General features: G+C 42.4%; 1 protein-coding gene across 4 annotated transcripts in view; it reads left to right on the top strand.

Moving 5' to 3' along the window:
• The window catches only part of MYH16 (myosin heavy chain 16), a 1,068,458-nt gene that overhangs the window by 710,891 nt on the left and 337,835 nt on the right, over positions 1 to 19,732 (top strand). The gene's annotated exons all lie outside the window — the stretch shown is intronic.

The following is a 19,732-nucleotide window of genomic DNA, read 5'->3' as shown; positions in this document are numbered from 1 at the left end:
GTGCAGGCGGCCGATTTAGGGCTGACACTGACGCGGGATTCTCTGATGCGGGCGCCATCTTTGGGGAAGTCCAGGACGGCGGGCTAGTCTTGCGGGCTGTTCGAGCCTGGGGGCTACATATAGAGCTCTTAAATCACCACCATTTTTAGTTTAGATTCCTGAGGCGGAAGCCGGGAATCAGGGAATGCGCATAGCACTTTATTCGTAAGAACATTGTACTTACTACTTGTGGAGATCTAATTTTTAAAAACTGTTACTTTTTTACTCTGTTGCTTTTTTCCTGGTGCATTTACTCCCCCCGGGGGTCTCGCAGTGCAGGCGGCCGATTTAGGGCTGACACTGACGCGGGATTCTCTGACGCGGGCGCCATCTTTGGGGAAGTCCAGGTCGGCGGGCTAGTCTTGCGGGCTGTTCGGGCCTGGGGGCTACATTTAGAGCCCTTAAATCACCACCATTTTTAGTTTAGATTCCTGAGGCGGAAGCCAGAAATCAGGGAATGCGCATAGCACTTTATTCGTAAGAACATTGTACTTACTACTTGTGGAGATCTAATTTTTTAAAACTGTTACTTTTTTACTCTGTTGCTTTTTACCTGGTGCATTTACTCCCCCCGGGCTTCTCGGAGTGCAGGCGGCCGATTTAGGGCTGACACTGACGCGGGATTCTCTGATGCGGGCGCCATCTTTGGGGAAGTCCAGGACGGCGGGCTAGTCTTGCGGGCTGTTCAAGCCTGGGGGCTACATATAGAGCTCTTAAATCACCACCATTTTTAGTTTAGATTCCTGAGGCGGAAGCCGGGAATCAGGGAATGCGCATAGCACTTTATTCGTAAGAACATTGTACTTACTACTTGTGGAGATCTAATTTTTAAAAACTGTTACTTTTTTACTCTGTTGCTTTTTTCCTGGTGCATTTACTCCCCCCGGGGGTCTCGCAGTGCAGGCGGCCGATTTAGGGCTGACACTGACGCGGGATTCTCTGATGCGGGCGCCATCTTTGGGGAAGTCCAGGTCGGCGGGCTAGTCTTGCGGGCTGCTTGGGCCTGGGGGGTACAAAATGAACCTTAAAACGCGCATGCGCAGCGCCAGAGGCAAGCCCGTCTGCGCCCGTCCGCGGCCGGACGGGGCTAGGGGCTATAACCCCTGCTCAAAAATCTGGCGGTCTACTTAAATGTTCACGCAAGGCCCTCCTGTCTCTCCGCTATAACAATTGTGTTCCTACCACCCCCCTAAGCTGTGATTCTGAGCCATTCTACTGCGATATGTGCGTTTTTCCTTCTATACCCTATAAGTCCAATGTAAGGAACCTCGTTATGGATAGTGCTAATACATCTTGCACGACTACTAACAATAAAAAGCCCTCAGAACTCACCTTCTTTAGTCTTAATTGTCGATCACTCTCGAAACACAAGAATGACATCTATGACCTGCTTTTGGGCTCCCAACCCGATGCCATCTTCTTACCGAAACGTGGCTGAATGACAGCTCAGGTCCAGATATCCCTAGTGCTCTTCCCCCTAATTACACCTTTTTGGGGAAAAATCGGGTGGGTAAAGAAGGAGGTGGGATTGCAATTATATACAAGAACAAATACAAATGTAAATGAAGCAACCTTGATTATTCGGAATGTGAAGCTGGCTTATTTAAACTGTGCCTTTCACCTAACGTCATTCTTTCCGGTGTATTGATATATCGCCCTCCAGGACCAGCCAGTTTATGCGCAGCCTCCCTTCCCGACTATATTGCCCCGCTCTTGCTTCAAGCCTCCAACTTTATAGTAGTGGGTGATTTGAACCTTCATTTAAATGACACCTCTCAACCAACCAATACTAATTTTATTGCGTACTTAGCAGCCTTAAATGTCATTCTTCATAATTCGGGTGCCACCCATAAGGCAGGGATTCTGCTCGATCCAATTTTTTCTAACATGGACACTGTCCTATGTAAACCGGCCGTCCCTGTACTCTGGTCTGACCACTTTTTGGTCGAATTTCAAATCAAATGTCAGCAGCATTTGAAAAACTTACCATCTGGGCTAACAAAAGGCAGAAATTGGAAAAACCTGGACGTAAAGAAATTCAATCTACTTCTTGAGAAAACGAGAGCGGTAGATTCAATTACTACCTTGGAGGAAGAAACGGTCATCCATTCTTGGCTCAGTTCATCCATTGATTCATGTCTTCCCTTTTCAATAAGGAAATATAACAATCATTATCTTCCTACCCCATGGTTTTCTGAAACCCTCAAAAAAGAAAAAACGAAGTGCAAAAATTTTGAGAGGCAGTGGCACAAATATTATGACCCTAAAATTAAACTATTGTATAAGTCAGCTTTGAATAAGTACTATCTACTTTGTCGCAATGCTCGGGCAGAACATGCAAACTGTATGATCCAAGAAGCTCAATATTGTCCAAAAAAACTTTTTAAAGTAGTTAAAGAGCTTTCTGGGGCCTCATGTCAGCCAAAGCCCCCCTTGCCTGGATGTCAAACATTGCGATGATTTAGCTGATTTCTTTGTTTCAAAAATCAGCACTATCCATGCTGACTTTGATAGGCAGTTGTCGGTAGTCTCTCCCCTTCCTAATCAATCCCCCCTCAGCGATATGGTTGTTTCTAACAACAGTGCTGCTTTGGATCAATGGTCCCAATTGGATATTACCTCCTTTTGTAATATATTGACACTGTTTCTCACCCTATCCTCTTGAAAACCCTCCAATCCTGTGGTATCACGGGTTCGGCCCTTGAGTGGCTATCCAGTTTCCTGACAAACAGGACCTTTCAAGTTTTCTCTGCCTCCTCCAAATCTGGAGTTCATATATCTCAATACGGAGTTCCGCAGGGATCTATATTGAGTCCTCTGCTCTTTAATATTTACGTCATCCCCTTCGCTGCTATTGCGGAACAAGCTGGGCTCACGGTGTGTTCTTACGCCGATGACACCCAGCATATTTATTCACTTTCGACCAAATCAAACAACAGCACCTCTTTGCTGAGATCCGGATTGATAAACATCGCAGATTGGATGCATTACAACAAACTAAAACTAAATGGTGGTAAAACCGAGCTCCTTCTTTTCGGCAAAAATAAAACCCTCTGGGGCCCTCAGCATTGGCCTTCTCAGATGGGGCCACCCCGACTCCTGTACAATCTGTCCGGAATCTTGGATTTATGGTTGAAGACCAACTAACCATGAGGCAACAAGCTGGTAAGGTAGCCTCGGTTTGCTTTGTCATCCTGAAATGGCTGAAAAAAATCCTGTGGATGCTTCCTTTGCCCACTCAAAGAACGGTAGTTCAAACTCTTATAACATCCATACGTTCTGTACCTGGGAGTGGGCAAGCAAGTGCTACACAGGTTACAGGTGGTACAAATCGCTGCCGCCAGAATGCTTTGCAATCTTCCTACAAGAACATCTGCCTCAGCCGCATTACGTGATCTCCACTTGCTGAAAATTGAGAATTGCGTTAAGTTTAAAACTCTATGCTATATGCACAGGATCAACGCTGGAGTAGTGCCTCACTATCTTCAGGCCTTAGTGCATCAATACCGACCTACGCGCTCCCTTCGATCCGCTAATCAGCACAATTTTCAAATTCCGAGGATTAAAAGAACCAGAATGGGTGGACGCTCATTTTCCCATCTGGCTCCAGTACTTTGGAATGCTATGCCTTTTTTGCTTCGCATTGAGCCACAGCATCAGAAGTTCCGCAAGGACTTAAAACATGGCTTTTTAATCAATAGTTTCTCCATCTGCACTTAGCTATCTGTTCTTTTCATCTTTTGCGTTCCTAGTGCCGGGAAACCTTCGGGTAGCTGTTGCGCTGAATAAATTTAATTAATAAAATGTAATTAATAATGACCTTTGTCCCCTCTCTGTTTCGCCTGGACCAGCTGGCATCTGCCATCTGGTCATCCATTTTGATTAAGTTTAGATCATTCACATCTGGACCTATAAAGTCTTTCCTTTATGCAGACAACCTTCTCATGACAAATACATATCCCTATGTCATTGCAGTCACTGATGTTCTTTATTAACTCCTTCCTGAATTTCTCACACTACAAGATGAAACCAATGGCCCGCTCTACCATCAGTGTCAATGTCACCTGCCTTCCTCTGAAATAGGATTGAAATGACTGACACTACTTGGGCATACTTCTAAATAGTGGCCCTGATGGGGTGGTGGAGGATAATGTTCTTACCTCCAGCTCGTAAACAGACTATCTTTGTGAGGCAATGTCGAGGTGGTTAAGGTGGTGGATACCCCAAAATATAACTATCCCCTTGGGATTCTACTTGTTGTGATTAGTAAACCAATCTTCACTCAATTTAGAGTTTGGCAGATATTATAATCCATTATAAAAGTGATGAGGACCCTCTCCTCCAAACCCAAAGTTCTGGTCCACATTGTCCCCTTAGGACAGCATTATTAGGACACCATTGTACCATTTGGCTATAATATAAAACATGACTAACAACCTGTTTCTCTCCAAACATAGGCATACATGGCAGGCGATGTTGCTTGCAGTGGCAAAGGCTGCACCACTAGAGGAAACCCTTGGTAAGCCATATTGGCTAGGGTGGCTACGTGTGAGAATGTTATTACAAGATGAAAAATCAGCGGATTTGGGAATCCTTCTCCTTCATAATGGTACACCTAGTAAACATAGCCCTGCTTTGCCTGGGCCAGCTCTGTTGTGTTGAGTGACTCATGTATGGTATTCCTGTCCCTTTTGACAGTTCCATAGTACAAACTACCCTTTGATCAGACATTGTATGACTGAGATTAGGCTTGATGGCACTGTGTCTGGTGTCTGGGGATGTGTTGTGATTGACTGGATTTATATAGGTTTGGGATTTGCTTCATGTTTCTTCTCTTAGTGTTCTAGCCTCTGACATGTCTGTTTGCTTTATCCCTATTGAAAAGCAAACCTGTTTCTTGACTCTTTTTTCTGGAAACTGATAGTCTGAAAATGATTATTTTCTGACTTTGTACTTATTCATGGGCTTCTGGAATATGTGAGTAAATAAACTATTGCAAAAAAGAACATTCCGATGGGAAAGCCGAATGATTTGGTTTGTTTCCATGTGACCTTAAGTATACTTAAGATTTCCTTTTATGAGGGGGGATCAGTTCTTCACAGTATCATTATGATGGATATTATTTCCCTCAAGCTTAGTGAGCATACCTCTGCATGGTGAAACCGTTCGATGCAGGAACGCTTGCAATGAAAGCTAATGTATATGACTTATTATGTATGTTAAAATATAGTTTGTTTAGGACCCTCAGTCAGGGGCTAATATCTAGAAGTTCCTGTCAGGAATAAAGAGGAATTTATGCCAGAAAGTGCCATGACTGCCATTATCTATCTCTAGTAGCAGCAAACCTATGACCCCATTGTCTCTGCATTTGCATTCCCAAATTGCAAAATATTTTCAGCCTATGCACATTGAGGGGAACAAGAAGTGGCCCCCTAGATAACTGCCTACTGCTCCGGAGGCCAAAACATGATTCCCACCATGGAAGTTGTTTCTGAATTGCAAATTGGGGGGACACCCCTTACATCCCCCCTCCTATTTACAATTTAGAAAGGGTTTCAAAAGCCCTTTTATGAGTCCGAAAGACTTTCCCACCTTATAAAAGGGCTTTTGAGCATTGTGAAAAACACTTTCCTGGCCCCCAACTCTGTGAGTTTTTAAATCTCGGTGGAATTAGTGGCTGCAAAAGTGCTTTGTAAATTTGGACCTTAAAATCTGGCAAAGCAGGAGCCCTGTTGTAAATCAGAAGAGCTGGCACTCCACCAAACTTGAGGTGGGGCGACCCTGCTGGACAGCCTATGACTTAGTTTCTATGAAGCAAGGATCCCGTTTTTAGTAGCCTTTCTAAAAACCACATGATTCTTGAGACACATTAGTGAGTAAGAGTGTTCCACAACTTAGCTGTGGCCCCTGAAAAGGATCTACCACCCCAACTAGCTCTCCGAAATTACGGGACCACCACCAAATTGTGTTTGGCAGAATGAAGTGGCCTGGTCGGAAAATACCAATGGAATTTCGATCTAATACCCCAGGGTCCTAATCTATATAGGATTTTATGAGCAATAGAGAGACCTTTAAAGATAATTTTCTTCCTAACTGGGAACCAATGAAGATTAGCAAGCTCATCAGAAACTGGAAATCAGCCTCACTGCTGCATTTTGAACTGTTTGGAGGTTTTTGGGGGAAAATGTATTGGGGTTGAAATAAAGGGCATTGCGTTAATCAATAGCTGATATTGAGGCTAGGACCACAGATTTATGTGCTGTTAGTGGAATATAAGGAAAAACTTTTCATAACATCCAATATTAAAACTTGATGATACCTTCTGATTCATCTGTAGGTCAGAGGAAAGTTGTTGATCAAAGATCGAAGATTTTTTGCTGACTTAGTCAGAGAAGATAGGGCTTCTAGTGAGTCTGCCCACCAATTACTATTCCAAACCAAGGGCTGACCTCCAAAAACAAATACCTCTGTTTTACCTGCATTTCATTTAAGACAGCTATACTTCATCCAGACCGAAATTGCGGTCATGCAGTTGCTAAAGTAGACAACTATTGGATGTTTATCATCTGTAATAGATACAATAATCTGCATGTCCTCAGCGTAAGATAGGGCCTGAAGACTAAGCGAGTGAATCAGTTTTGTTAACGGAGATACATCGAAATTAAACAATGTGGGCTTAGAGAAGACTCCTTAGGTGCTCCACATGAGATTTAAACTGATTACATGTTACTGTTTGTATTCTGTCTGTTAGAAATGACCTTAAACAATTCAAAGCAGGATTTTTAACAGGAAGTAAGAACCACAGAGAAAACCATATTGAAGGCTCTGGACAGGACCGAAACCGGGGCAGTTTCTGTACTATAACCACTATGGAAACCAAATTGTGAGGAATCCAGGTCTTTATTGTCCTCAATAATTGTCATAAGCTGGCCATTCAGATGTTTCTCCAAGATTTTTGCGGGATTTGGAAGCAAGGATATAGGACAATAGTTTTTCGTTCCTTTGGGTCCAGATTCATTATTTTAATAGAGGCTTAACTGCCATCCCCTTTTTCATAGCTTAAGAAAACAGCCTGTGACAATGTCTTTATTCATAGTAGAGGCCATAAACCCTGCAACTCTTCCAAAAACCTGGTGGATAGTATTTGGGAAGCAAGTTCCAAAGAGGGAACCTGATTTAGTGCATAAAGGTACTTCTCAGTCTGTTCTTCTCAAATGGGCAAAAAGGATGAAAACATTGCTTTGTTAACTGTCTCACCTTCCCTAACCATTGTATCTGAAGTATCCTGCAGACTTTGTCCTATATAGTTGTGTATTTCCTTGCGATCATTGGTTGTCATGAATTCATAAAGAGACAAGTCATCACAAAAAGCCTGATTAAAATCTAAGGGCCCAATTCACAAATGTAATCTGAGACAAAATCCTAACTTTACTACTCCTAAATGCCCTTTGTGAATACCGAAAGTCGTGAAGTTAGGATTTTGTCTCAGTTAAGCTTAAGTTTTGGTCTTAAGTTTTACTTAAGACCAAAACCTAAGTTTAACTGAGACAAAGATTTGGTCTTAAATTTAAGTTCTGGTCTTAAGTTTAACTTAAGACCAAAACTTAAGTTTAACTGAGGCAAATCATAACTTTACTACTCCTAAATACCCTTTGTGAAGACCAAAATTCCTAAAGTTAGGATTTTGTCTCAGATTACTTTTATGAATTGGGCCCTAAGTTCTTTGAGCTCTTTGGATAGGATATTACATTTATGATCTTAAACAGCTCCCTTGAAGAATTTGGAGCATTAACCATTTTATCCATTTAGAATTTCATGTTTCCTGAGCGATAGCTAACGGACATCCCTGAAATTTAGTTTTTTCCTGAGATTCATATTTTTCTTACCCAGACTCGTTCTTGTCTACTATAGAAGTGCCTCAAATATACATGTCGGTCTGAAAACGAGAGAGCAGAAGGCTTTTTCCTATGACAATGAACAGCCTTAAAAAGGTGACCAAATCCAAGGCCGAATTGAGCCAAACTGAAAATTCTTTTGGAGCTAAATTACCAACATCAATAGGTTCTGTGCGATCCTCGGATCTGGTTGTCGATAACTATTGTCGAAAGTACGATGTAAGCTCTAGAATCCCATTGTATTGCTCCTAACTGCTTGGATGCCATTGAATAAAATGTGTTTACAACAAAAAAATCAATAAGTTCCTTTCAGTCAGTCAATATCTTTATTTTTGGCAAAGCTATAAAAGTACACAGCCACAATTTCTTCACACGAAATAGGTTCGTTTTTAATGATAAAAAAAATAAAACAATGTATTATGTAATCATTTATGTTTAAGAAACCGGCATCTTAATAATGTGTAGTCACAATTTGCCTGGTTTAGCCTCTGCTTCAAGGGGTCAAGACCTTCCCCAAAAGATTAGAGATTAAAGCCAACTTGCTTGACTACTGCAGGTTTCCTAAGCCTCCTCAGAGACTATAAAGGCAACCAGATGCTGCCAATATTTACGGATTCTTTGGGATATGCTCAGCAAAGTGTGTTTAAACATACCAGGTACATTTTACTACTGAAGTTCATCAATTTCACTCAGAGGATCTTGACGAATTTGACAGGAGCTGCTTCCTTATTAATTTATATATTTAGATCAATTGAGCTGTGGTGAGGTTAGCATGCCTCTAGTAGACTCGGGCGCAATTAGAGTTTGGCCAATTAGGAAGACTGCCATAAATCAGTAGTGCTCCTAGCCAGCCAGACTTGAGTTTCCCCAAGGGAAGTTCTGGGTTTCCAGGAGTAGAGCGTCCGCTAGCTCCGAATTCAAAACTTTTGGCCTCATACCCATCTAAAAGATGGTCATCAGGTTATAGTGAAAGTCATCCCCAGGTCATAGTGAAATTCATCCTGTCCTGTTTGGGACAAGGCATTAGTTACTAAATTCCCCTGCAAGGGTCTGCCATCCAAGACCTGGAGGTCTGGGGAAGAGAAATCGCTCAATGGCACAACACACATGGAGAAAACCTCTTGTGCAGCAGGGTAAACAAATGGGTCTTTAAAGGGGCAATAAGCAGATGCAGTGTAAAATCATTATAAGAGACATGAGCTGGAGCAGACTACTTATAAAACTTGCAGGAAAGCAGGTATGTAGATTCAGAATTAGGACGTGCCAGAAAGGTTTACATAATCCAGTAATGACACAGGACTGTGGTAACCTTGGTACCGATAGGAAAAAATCTATGAACTAAACAGGAGACTACAAGATTTAGTAGAGTGAAGTGATGATGTGAAACTAGGATCTCAAGAGGGGCATGACTGAGGACTGAAATGACAAAAGGAAAAGTTATGTAGTCACATTGATTGAGTGTTTTCTCCTTTCATTGTGACTTCTCATGCAGGTGATACTCCACGTGGGACACAGTAGTGGCAAACATGCATGCAAACAAACCTGTATGCAAACATGCATGCAAACACTACTTTGGTTTCCCCGTGAATTTGTGCAGGTATGTCTTAATTGATTAGTGCAGTTGCCATCAGAGTTGTGTCCTGAATATATAAAGTGGTGGAGTGGAGGCAGGTCACAGACTGCAATTCCAATAGATTATGAAGGGTACCTTTTGGGGCATCTCTTTTATCTGTGATTAAAACCACAGGTATCATAGGATCTAGGAAGAAACGCTTCTGAGTACCTGCCATCCACAATGCCAAGGGCATCTCAGCAGGCATCTAGACATGTAGGTATAAGACTCAGAACATGGGTAACCTGCTCCTAACAAAAGGTTAGCACATGAGAATGCATGAATTGTTCAAAACAGCAACATTTGTTTGGCATAATTTAGTTATTTGGGTATAATTTGTTTAAATCTCTTCGACGATTTTATTCAATGATAATTCATATTAAGTGGGAATAATACCGGTCTGAGTTTGGAAAATGATGTTTTTAAATTTCTGTAATGTTAGACGGTCTACCAATAAAGAGAGTACAATACCATTATTGTAAGAAAAGAGTACTCCTCTTTAATAGATGAAGTATAATAGCCGAGCCCACCAGCCTGCGTCCCGTCTGCCCTTCTTCCTACCACCAACTGCCAACTACCCATCCAGCAGATAATAATACAAAAGCAGAACAAAGAATACCAAGATAAAGCAGGAAGCTTACCCCCACCACCATTCTAAAACCAAGTAAGTGAATAGATAGAAACAAGTAAACCACCAATGAATATATAATACAACATCTCCTCCCTAATAACCAAACCAAAACAAGAAAATAAACTGAAGGAATATCAATTACATAAAATGTTCTTGCAAATATCCGAGTTTTCTTGAAAAACCACCACCTCTAATAGTGACATGTTCCCCAGTTCTATAACTAGATGAATCTTGAACTTCTCTTGAAGTAGACACTTTTGAGTACAAACAAGACATAGCATCAGAAGCAGAAGAATCCAAACTGGATGTCATATTCCTAGTTTATTGCCCTTGTAGAAAAACATCAGTTGAAACTCATTCAAGGTAATAAGGTTCCCCATTGCCCAACAACGAGCATAATCTGACTTGACAGAGGAACAAGCAAGTTTGAAAATTTGAAAAGGGCCAATGAAGTGAAAATCTACTTAAGACTTAAATGAATTCTTGTTTATTTAACATAACCTAAGATCCCACACACATTTTACCACCACCCTCAAGATTACCATTATCATGGTAACATTTCATTTTGCATTGAGCCAATTCCACTTTATGCTTTAGTTTATCATAATCAACATGATGCTCTCTAGAAGATTTGAGCCATGTGGGAACTAATCAAGGACAGGATTTCCTACCCCCTAATAAAGCAAAAGGTGCCACCCCACTAACACTTTGAGAAGTATTATGGTACGTCCAAACGTTGTCACTCACAAACTGCTCAACATCAATGCCACAAGTGAGAGCTGTTTGAATAACTTCCTTAAGTAACCTGATTGCTCTATCCACAGCACTATTGGGCATTAGGTACTATAAAAGGCAACAGTGTAGTATTGTATTCCCTTTTCATAAAAAAATCTGTCATCACATGAGAATTAAATTGAACACCACTATCTGTAATGATTTCAAGAAGGTAGCCCTCCAATGCATACATTTTGTTAAAAAATAGAAGGTCAGTCTGTGTACTAATTTCACTGACAAATTCGACTTAGAAAAATAATCAGTAACAACAATTAAATACTTAGGGCCCGATTCACAAAACTAACTTAAGACAAAATACTAAACTTACCACCATTTTGGTATTCACAGAAAGCACTTACTCATTTTGGTATTCACAGAAGGCACTTACTCATTTCGGTATTCACAGAAGTTAGGAGTAGTAACTTTAGGACTCCTAAATGCCTTCTGTGAATACCGAAAGCCTTAAAGCTAGGATTTTTTTCAGTTTAGGAGTAGTAAAGTTAGGACTCCTAAGTTTAGGACTCCTAAACTGGGAAAAATCCGAACTTTAAGTCTTTCAGTGTTCACAGAAGGCGTTCAGGATTCCTAAAGTTAGGAGTCCTAACTTTACCACTCCTAAACTGAGAAAAATCCTAACTTTAAGACTTTCGGTATTCACAGAAGGCATTTAGTAATCCTAAAGTTAGGGCTCCTAACTTCTGTGAATACCGAAATAGTGAGTGTAGCAGTCCCCTCAAAGACCTGAGGCCAGCAGTGGAGCTGCTCGATACTCAACGTTGCTGCCTCTGAGCAAGGTTTGTGGAATACGACACAAAATATTTTCATGCTGGAACAGATATTGTTATTTACTTTTTATTATGTGGCATTACTACAGAGACATGTAAGATCCATTAACCCAAAGTAAAAACTCTCTGAAACATGCTTTGACACCGCCTGCACTTGGATTCATTTTGAGTAGACTACCCATATAAGGCTCCCATCAGACCTCATACCTCCCATTGCCTTGTACTGTTTTCTCTGTATAATGTACAAATGTTTGCTGTCCTGTGTAAACCGAATCACGACTATTTTTCAATTGTTCGCCAATGATATCGTTTTTCATTTTTATTGGGTAGCATGAATTATTTCTATGCCTGAACTGTTTTTTCTTAGCTACTGAATTTGAATTCCACAACGATCCTACTCGAAAGATGCACACATTTTATGAGAATCTGTGATCACTAACCACTTCGTTCTTTGGAAGAAAATAAACACAAACATGGTATTCAGGTCTACGAAAGAATGTTAGGAAAGCAACCACTTGCTCATTTATCAATGTTAACTCTGACAAGCATGAACAACTGACAGTAATGAGAACAGTCCCGAAGAATCCCACATAAATGAGTTGCAAGTTACAGTGCGTGCATAGGGCAGATTGGGCAATTTCCGAGAACACCTGTATTTGATTTAGCTGTGTAAGGACTACCTAAAGACAAAGATTAAAGGTGGCAACAAATTCGTTCCATGGTGTAAAGTTGCACACTTTTTAATCCAGATTCAAACAGTTAATAAGAATATATCGATCACTTGGGTACGATGAAATAGTTCGTTTAGAGTACATTTAACATGTACTCAAGTGTGTCAAATATGCTTAGTACATTTCAAGCTCTTATCGTTGCTCTGGGAGACTGAAACCTAGCCAGGCTTTGCTGGCCTGATTGCAGTGGTGAACGAACATTGTATGTTTCTATTCAGAACATCAATAATAGTGTTCCCCTCCTACCCTCTGTCTCCTTCAAGAGTGTCTGCTACAAACTCTGATAACCTTCCACTATATCCTAAATACTGTGGGCCTCATGCAGGGCAGTTTAGTAACCCTTTGTCAAAAGGAAAGGGCAGAAATATGTCGTATTTATGATGTAGGGCGCATTTCTGTCCTTTCCCTCTGCACTGGCACCGTTTTGGCGGCCTTGTGCCAATGCAGGCACACACCTTTGTATCATGTTGCAAGAGTGCCTGCGGTGTAGGCAAGATTGTATGTGTGCAGAAAGGGGAATCTTCCTGCACAAATCAATGAATGGAGGTGTGTTCCTTCTTATAAGTGTGCTGCAGAGGAAAAAAAAAAGGTGGGGAAGAAATGTTATGCATTATGATCACTATAAACACACCCATTCTCACAGACTAATACAACAAGAGAGCCTTAGGTGCGGAGTCACTCTAAGACTACTTGATAGTAAATACAAACTGGAATAGAGCAGGAATGAGTAAATAAAAACATAGTCAACAGAACTTCCAAAGTATCTCTGATGCGGCATTTCAATGGCCACTCTTTGGTGTCAGATATACCTCTGTATCAGCATAGCATCTTTAGCTGTAGTTTAACTCCATCAGACAAAGCAATTCCAAGTAGCTGCAGAGCCTGCTGCAGTGAACAGCATGCTGGCTCCAAAGCTATGCAGGAAATCGTGACTGGAACTCGTCACCCACGTTGCAGCCAACTTCCAAGTGGCCAGTGAAAACCCTGCAAAAGTAAAGTGGCCAATGATGATGCCAGTAACGTACAGCCAATAACTGTGTTATTAACATGCACCAACCACAGCACAACCTCACATTGCAATACTGGCAGATAGATGGAAATCGCCTGAGACCACAGCCAATAGCAGCACGGCCAGCTGTGTGTGGGGTGAATTACTCCAAAGATGCCATTGGAGATTCCACAGGAGCTCATAATTGTGACACAAACAGCCATTATGAGCGATATACCGGGCGAGGTCCACTTGAGAGTGTTAGGCACCCGTGACATGGCTGGTGTTTTTTGGGACACCAGCTACCACAATAACAGGTGAGCACACATGCAGGAACGAGAGCCAGCATGATCATTAAAAGGTCTTAAGATTGGCATATGCCAATGTGGAGAACACAACAAAATGTCCCAAAAATCTCAAAATATCACAAAATGGCTCCTCAGAATGCCACCTCACAGAAACAAGAATCGTCTGGCAGATACGTCCAGCACTAATCAGGTGCAGGCAACGTGTTGAAGCTTCCGTCTCAACAGGAAGCTTACAATTAGGAAGAACGTATAAAAACGCTTAGGTTGTCCCAAATTAAACCAGGCTTTCCATCCTCATCACCATATGTGAAGTTGGAGGATTTACTAATGACAGCACCACTGAAATTAGGCCAAATCCAGATTTATTCATAGTGAAACAGAAACTCCATCCACTTCTGTTTCCAGCCTGCCATCCAACTCCTATCCAGTTGAAAGATAACATGCTAAACCCACAACAGGCAGGCAGAAGATTAGAATGTAGGTTCATGAGTAAACACTAAGCTACTACAATAACACTTAAGGAATTATACATAAATATCACAGAGGGGGGCCGTGCACTCTCCCTCCTTGGGCCCATTTGAGCCTTGGAGACTCCACCCCCCGGGGCCAGGCCAAAACGTAAAGGGGGGCCATGTGGCTCCCCTCCCCGGGCCTAATTCTACCCCGGAAACCCCATCCGCCAGGGCCTGGCCATGTGTCACTCTGTGCCCTGGTCCCACCAGGTGAACCCAGTGTTCAGGATAGGGACCGGAGGGGGAGTCGCAAGGCCTCCTGCGGGAGTGACAATTGCTCTTGCATGCAGGGAGCTGGTGGAAATGCAGCTCTCTGCATGTGAAAGCTACCTTTCATCTATTTTCCTGTCTGCTTGTCTGTGGGCAGGGAAAAAGATCAAACCTCTACTTCCAGCAAGCGGGAGCACTTTGACAGCTCCCGCTTACTGAAAGCAGAGTGTTTGCTTTTGCTTGGGGGAGATATCAGCTCCCACCAAGCAAAAGCAAACAGCTGAGTCCTGGGGTGGGCGCCCTGGGACATAGCAGTATCTGGACCTTGGGGGTGGCGGTCCCAAGGGCCGTTAATGTCTCCAGGACCTCCTTCTGTTTTCACGGGACGGCCCTGGGGAGGTGGGGGTCACCTGGCCCTTTTAACGGACCTAGAGAGGTGCCACACGTCCCACCTCCAACATGTATTTTAATAGCTGGCCCAGGGTGGTCTTTGTTCCGGGGGCATGGTGTACGTGTGGCCCCGACTAATTATTTCAGCAAAGCCCCAGGGAGGCCATTGCCCCTGGGGCTCAAAAAGCCTCAGGAGGAGAGCTCCGTGTGCCCCCCTCCTTTTCAAAATAAGTGTGGGAGCCTGCACGTTAAAAAAAAAGAATTGCCAGAGTCACAAATATGCCACGACTTTCTGTGAAAATGTAAAAAAAGAAATGCTTTTTTTGCCCTGGGCGGGTTCTTTCGGGGCCTCAGGACCAGAGCTAAGGGGTCACGGTATTCCAATTCTGCCCCCTTGTCTTTTTCTTTACATTTTTGTTCTGGAACTCAGCTGAAGCTATGTCTCAAGATGGCAGCCAACACTTCCTGGTTGTAGTGTTGCAGCCAATCACATCTCAGCTCAAGATTGCGAGGGTTTGCTGAGTCTTCGCATCATTAGATACACAAATTTGATTTCTTTAAATATCTCTAATCCTACTGAACAGATTTACACCAAATAACAAAAATCACTCTTTCTGGAAAAAGAGCTAGGTTTGTTCCAAATTTGGTGTAATTCCATCCAGCAGTTCGGGCTGTGTGTGTCAAAATCCCTAGGGTAATTAACCTGGGAAACACAAATTTGTAACCCCCTCTTTTTCTCGACCCTCGCTTGCCGGATCACCCCGAAACTTTCCATGCATTGAGGGTGCAATGCCACCCCTTGTCCACATTCGAAACACGTGCAGGCAGGGAACTTGCAGGGAAGCATGATTGCTTTTTAATAATATTTAAATTATTAAATAAATATACTAGATGGTCACCTTCAGTGCATTATTGATTAGCCTCTCTGAAATGTGATGCTCCAGAGAGGCGTGGAGGATCTGTTTATTGAGGGGATCTACATTCAGCTTTGTGTGGATTGATATTTAGTTGTTGCTAGGAACCCCTGTCTATGCAAGCACCAGAGACTTGAATCGTATGCTTCCGTTCCAAGCGTCACTCATCAGGTGTTAAAGTAATGCATATGTGCACTTGTCCCTATGTCACCACACTGAAATTAAATGTCACACAAATGTAATATCACTTATGATCTCAACCTCAAGTTGTTTGTGATATACCACACCGAGTCTCCTCCCTGTGACACCATTTAGCTGCTGCCCCTGCTGTACGTTTTCTTAGGTTTACAAGAGGTCGTGGTGGAGGGTTACAAGGTATATGCTAAAGGCCCTAGTCCCCACCTTCCATCCTAATTTCTGACACCTTATTGGGACAGGCCACCTGATGCACATTGAGATAGGAACTATCCACCTACTATCCAGTATCAATAAGGGTGAGTAGACATGGCAGCCAACACACCTGATCGGAGGTGAGATGTTGTTGAAAGCCAAAAAGATAATGAGAATGTTGAAAAGTGGCTTCAAAGAATCACAGAAAATTGTGGCCTAACTATGAGGCCTGGCAACTTTAGAACTGGTGAACCAAGTTCGAGTCCCGGCACCTGTGATTCTGGAAAAGTCAGTTAATCTTCCTGTGAATGAAAAACAAAGCAAACATTAATGTACTCTGCCTAATGTCATCTGGCGGTAAAACACCCTAATGCCCTTGGGCCAAACACTAGCGCAACATAAAAATTGCAACAACAAAATAATGCCCATACTGAACATCTGTGACACTCAATTTAAGCATGTAACCTTTGATTTGCAGAAGCTAATTCGTAATCAGACTTCAAGGTATGTCTTGTTGCTGTTTTTTTTTTAAACATTCACTGTGGCCGTCAGTCTGCCTTTGAAAAACATTCAGTGAATTAAACCAATAAAACATAATCAAGGTCTTGAAACTAAGTACCATCCCTGTGATTAATCAGCCAGCAGATACAGTTTCAGTCTGAATAAAGCAATAGCCCCCATTCATCTTGCTTATCGTCATCCTTGATGCCGCACAGTTTGATGTGCTTTGAAGCATGTGTGCACTGTTTGTGCATGCAAGAGCTGGGTACTCCAAGCTCACAATTTTACACAACTACTGCTGGTAAGTCCTGGAAAAGCCCTCTCCCAGCTGTATCTGTTTGTTTTTTGCAATGTGACATTCAACTGATGCCCCATCTTTTATAGACGTTTTACCCCTCAAGACTCCTACTCACTTTCTTACATCCTCCCAAACACCGATACTCTGCAAGCTATTATCAAGTCAGGTGTTAGATTATGTCTGGCAGGTTTGAGTGTCAATCTAAAGCTTCTGCAAACAACTGAAATTCAGGGGCATATTACCAAGGCAGGCGAAATGAAATTATAGCCGCTTTTGCGTCTGTTTTCGGCAGCACAGCGGCGATTATTTCATCGCCCTATTAGCAAGCTGTCGCTAACATCAGTTAGCGACAGCTTTTAGGTGATAGCGAGCGGTTTGGGGCCCGCTTTGCATGTCAAAGATATTTATCGCTAATGACATGCAAAGTGGGCATACCCAACCTGTTAGCGACTGAAAGCAGTCGCTAACATCAATATCGCCTATTATCAACGCAGGCGTAGCGTTTAAAATATTTGCGCTAAGCGCGAATATTGCCAAATCCTAATGCCTGCTCAGACCACTTCTTAGCCTGTATATCCAATGGGAGGTGGATATTCAAGTTAAGTCCCTATTAGCGATAATTCCTGAAAATCGCTGAATTTCCAGCGATATTCACGCATTTCGCCGCTATCACCAGATATTTTATCGCTTTGGAGATAAACGTTGCTAATAGCACATTATCTCTGCGATAAAATCTGGTGATGCACAGCGATAAAATACATGTTGCTAAGCTTTTTTAGCAAGAAATATCGCTAGTTGTTGATAATATGCCCCTCAGTTTTAATAGGAAGGATATTTCTTGCACTAGATTTGTATCCTTCATCATTGGTTCAAGGAGCCTCCAGAGCGCTTTAGAGAACAACAGTATTTAGTGGTTCCCACTCTGTTGTACGAGACATGTTTCCATTTTGTATTTTTTTGATATATTGCTACCACAAATTAGTAGTGTAAGGGCTCTGTACAACAGGAAAGGACGCAGGCACAAATAGCAAAACATGCTCTTCACAGTTGTCTATTTAAAAAGCTGCTTAAGAGTTAATGACCATCAAAGATACAGCGTTTGGTGTTTTGAAGGTTAAAGTAATTCATCTGTGTAACCTTCTCACACTGTCTGTGTTCGAGGGACCTGAACAATGAAATTCAAAGGCTGCAGATAAATCGCAGCAGCTCACAATTTAACCATTGGTCTATTTTATGATCCTAATTTTCAAACTGTCCAAAAGGAACGATGGAACAACCATTTTGATGTAAAAGTAGACTCATGGCGCTATTTGAAGGGAATTTCTGGACCATACTAAACCCAAACAGCCATTCACAAACCCATATAGTCACTCACTTACCCACTCACACATCCACATATCCACTGACACACCCACTCACAGCCTCATACAGCCACTCATACACCCACATACCCACTCCTACTCACACATGTTTTCACACACACATACAAACACTCACACACCCATTAACCAACCCTTACAGCCACTCACATACCCACAAAACCACTCACACAACTATACAACCACTCTTAAACCCAATCTCAAAGATTACAGGTTACAGTTAGGAAATACAATTAACAAAACCTTTGACTTTCACTGAAAAAAGCAAAGGTTTAGGGGTGTTACAGCTAGATAAAAGAATTAAAAAAATAAAAATTCACTAATAGAAACAAAGGTTACAGGGACATTATAGTTAGGCTCAGATTCCACTCACACAATACCAGTGAATTGTAGCAGCGATAGTTACCCAAGCTAACTATAACTTACTCCCACACAATTCACTGCTTATGACCTCACATATTACATCACTCATGGCATGGTCAGTGATATAACTAATGGCATCACTGATGACATCTCAAATGGCATCACTGATGGCATCATCCATAGAACAACTCACACACCCACTCACATCCCATAGAACCTCTCATATACCCACTTCCACTCCCACACAACCCCTTACATACCCCTTAACAGACCCATACCATTAGTCATACAAGCAATCACTCATCCATAGAGCCACTCACACATCCACTTACTTATACATCCACTAACAAACCCACTAACTCACCCATACAGGCACTCATGCATGTACTCACTCACCAATACAGCCACTCACACACCCAATCATATAGACATACATACACACACTGGCTCATACAACCTTACAGCCACTTACACACCCACTCCATCACTCATATACCACTCATTCACCCATGCAGGTACTCACACACTCGTCCATACAGTCAACCACACAGCCACTCACTTACCAATACAGCTACTCACACACCCACTCACTTACCCATACAGCCACTGACAAGGCCACTCACTCACCCATACAACTGCTCACACACACAAAGAACCACATATACCCATTCACACATCCATACAACCCTTCACACACCCACTCACTCACCCATACAGCCACTCTCTCACTCACCCACCCCCTCACCCATACAGCCACTCAATTGCCCATACAGCCACTCACACATCCTCTCACATACCTATGCAGGCACTCACACAGCCTCTAGCTCACCCATAAGGCAGTCACATGCCCACTCACTCTCCAGTACAGCCACTTACACAGCCACTCACTCACTCATACAGCTGTTCACATACCCACTAACACATCCATACACCACTCAAACACCCACTCATTAATACATCCACTCACACATTGATACAGACAGTCACACAGCCATCAGTATGGCTAATTACC

This window comes from Lissotriton helveticus, chromosome 7, assembly GCF_964261635.1.
Source record: "Lissotriton helveticus chromosome 7, aLisHel1.1, whole genome shotgun sequence".
Lineage (NCBI taxonomy): Eukaryota > Metazoa > Chordata > Amphibia > Caudata > Salamandridae > Lissotriton > Lissotriton helveticus.
Note: the sequence above shows the minus strand (reverse complement) of the source record. Positions and strands in the feature narration are given on the sequence as shown.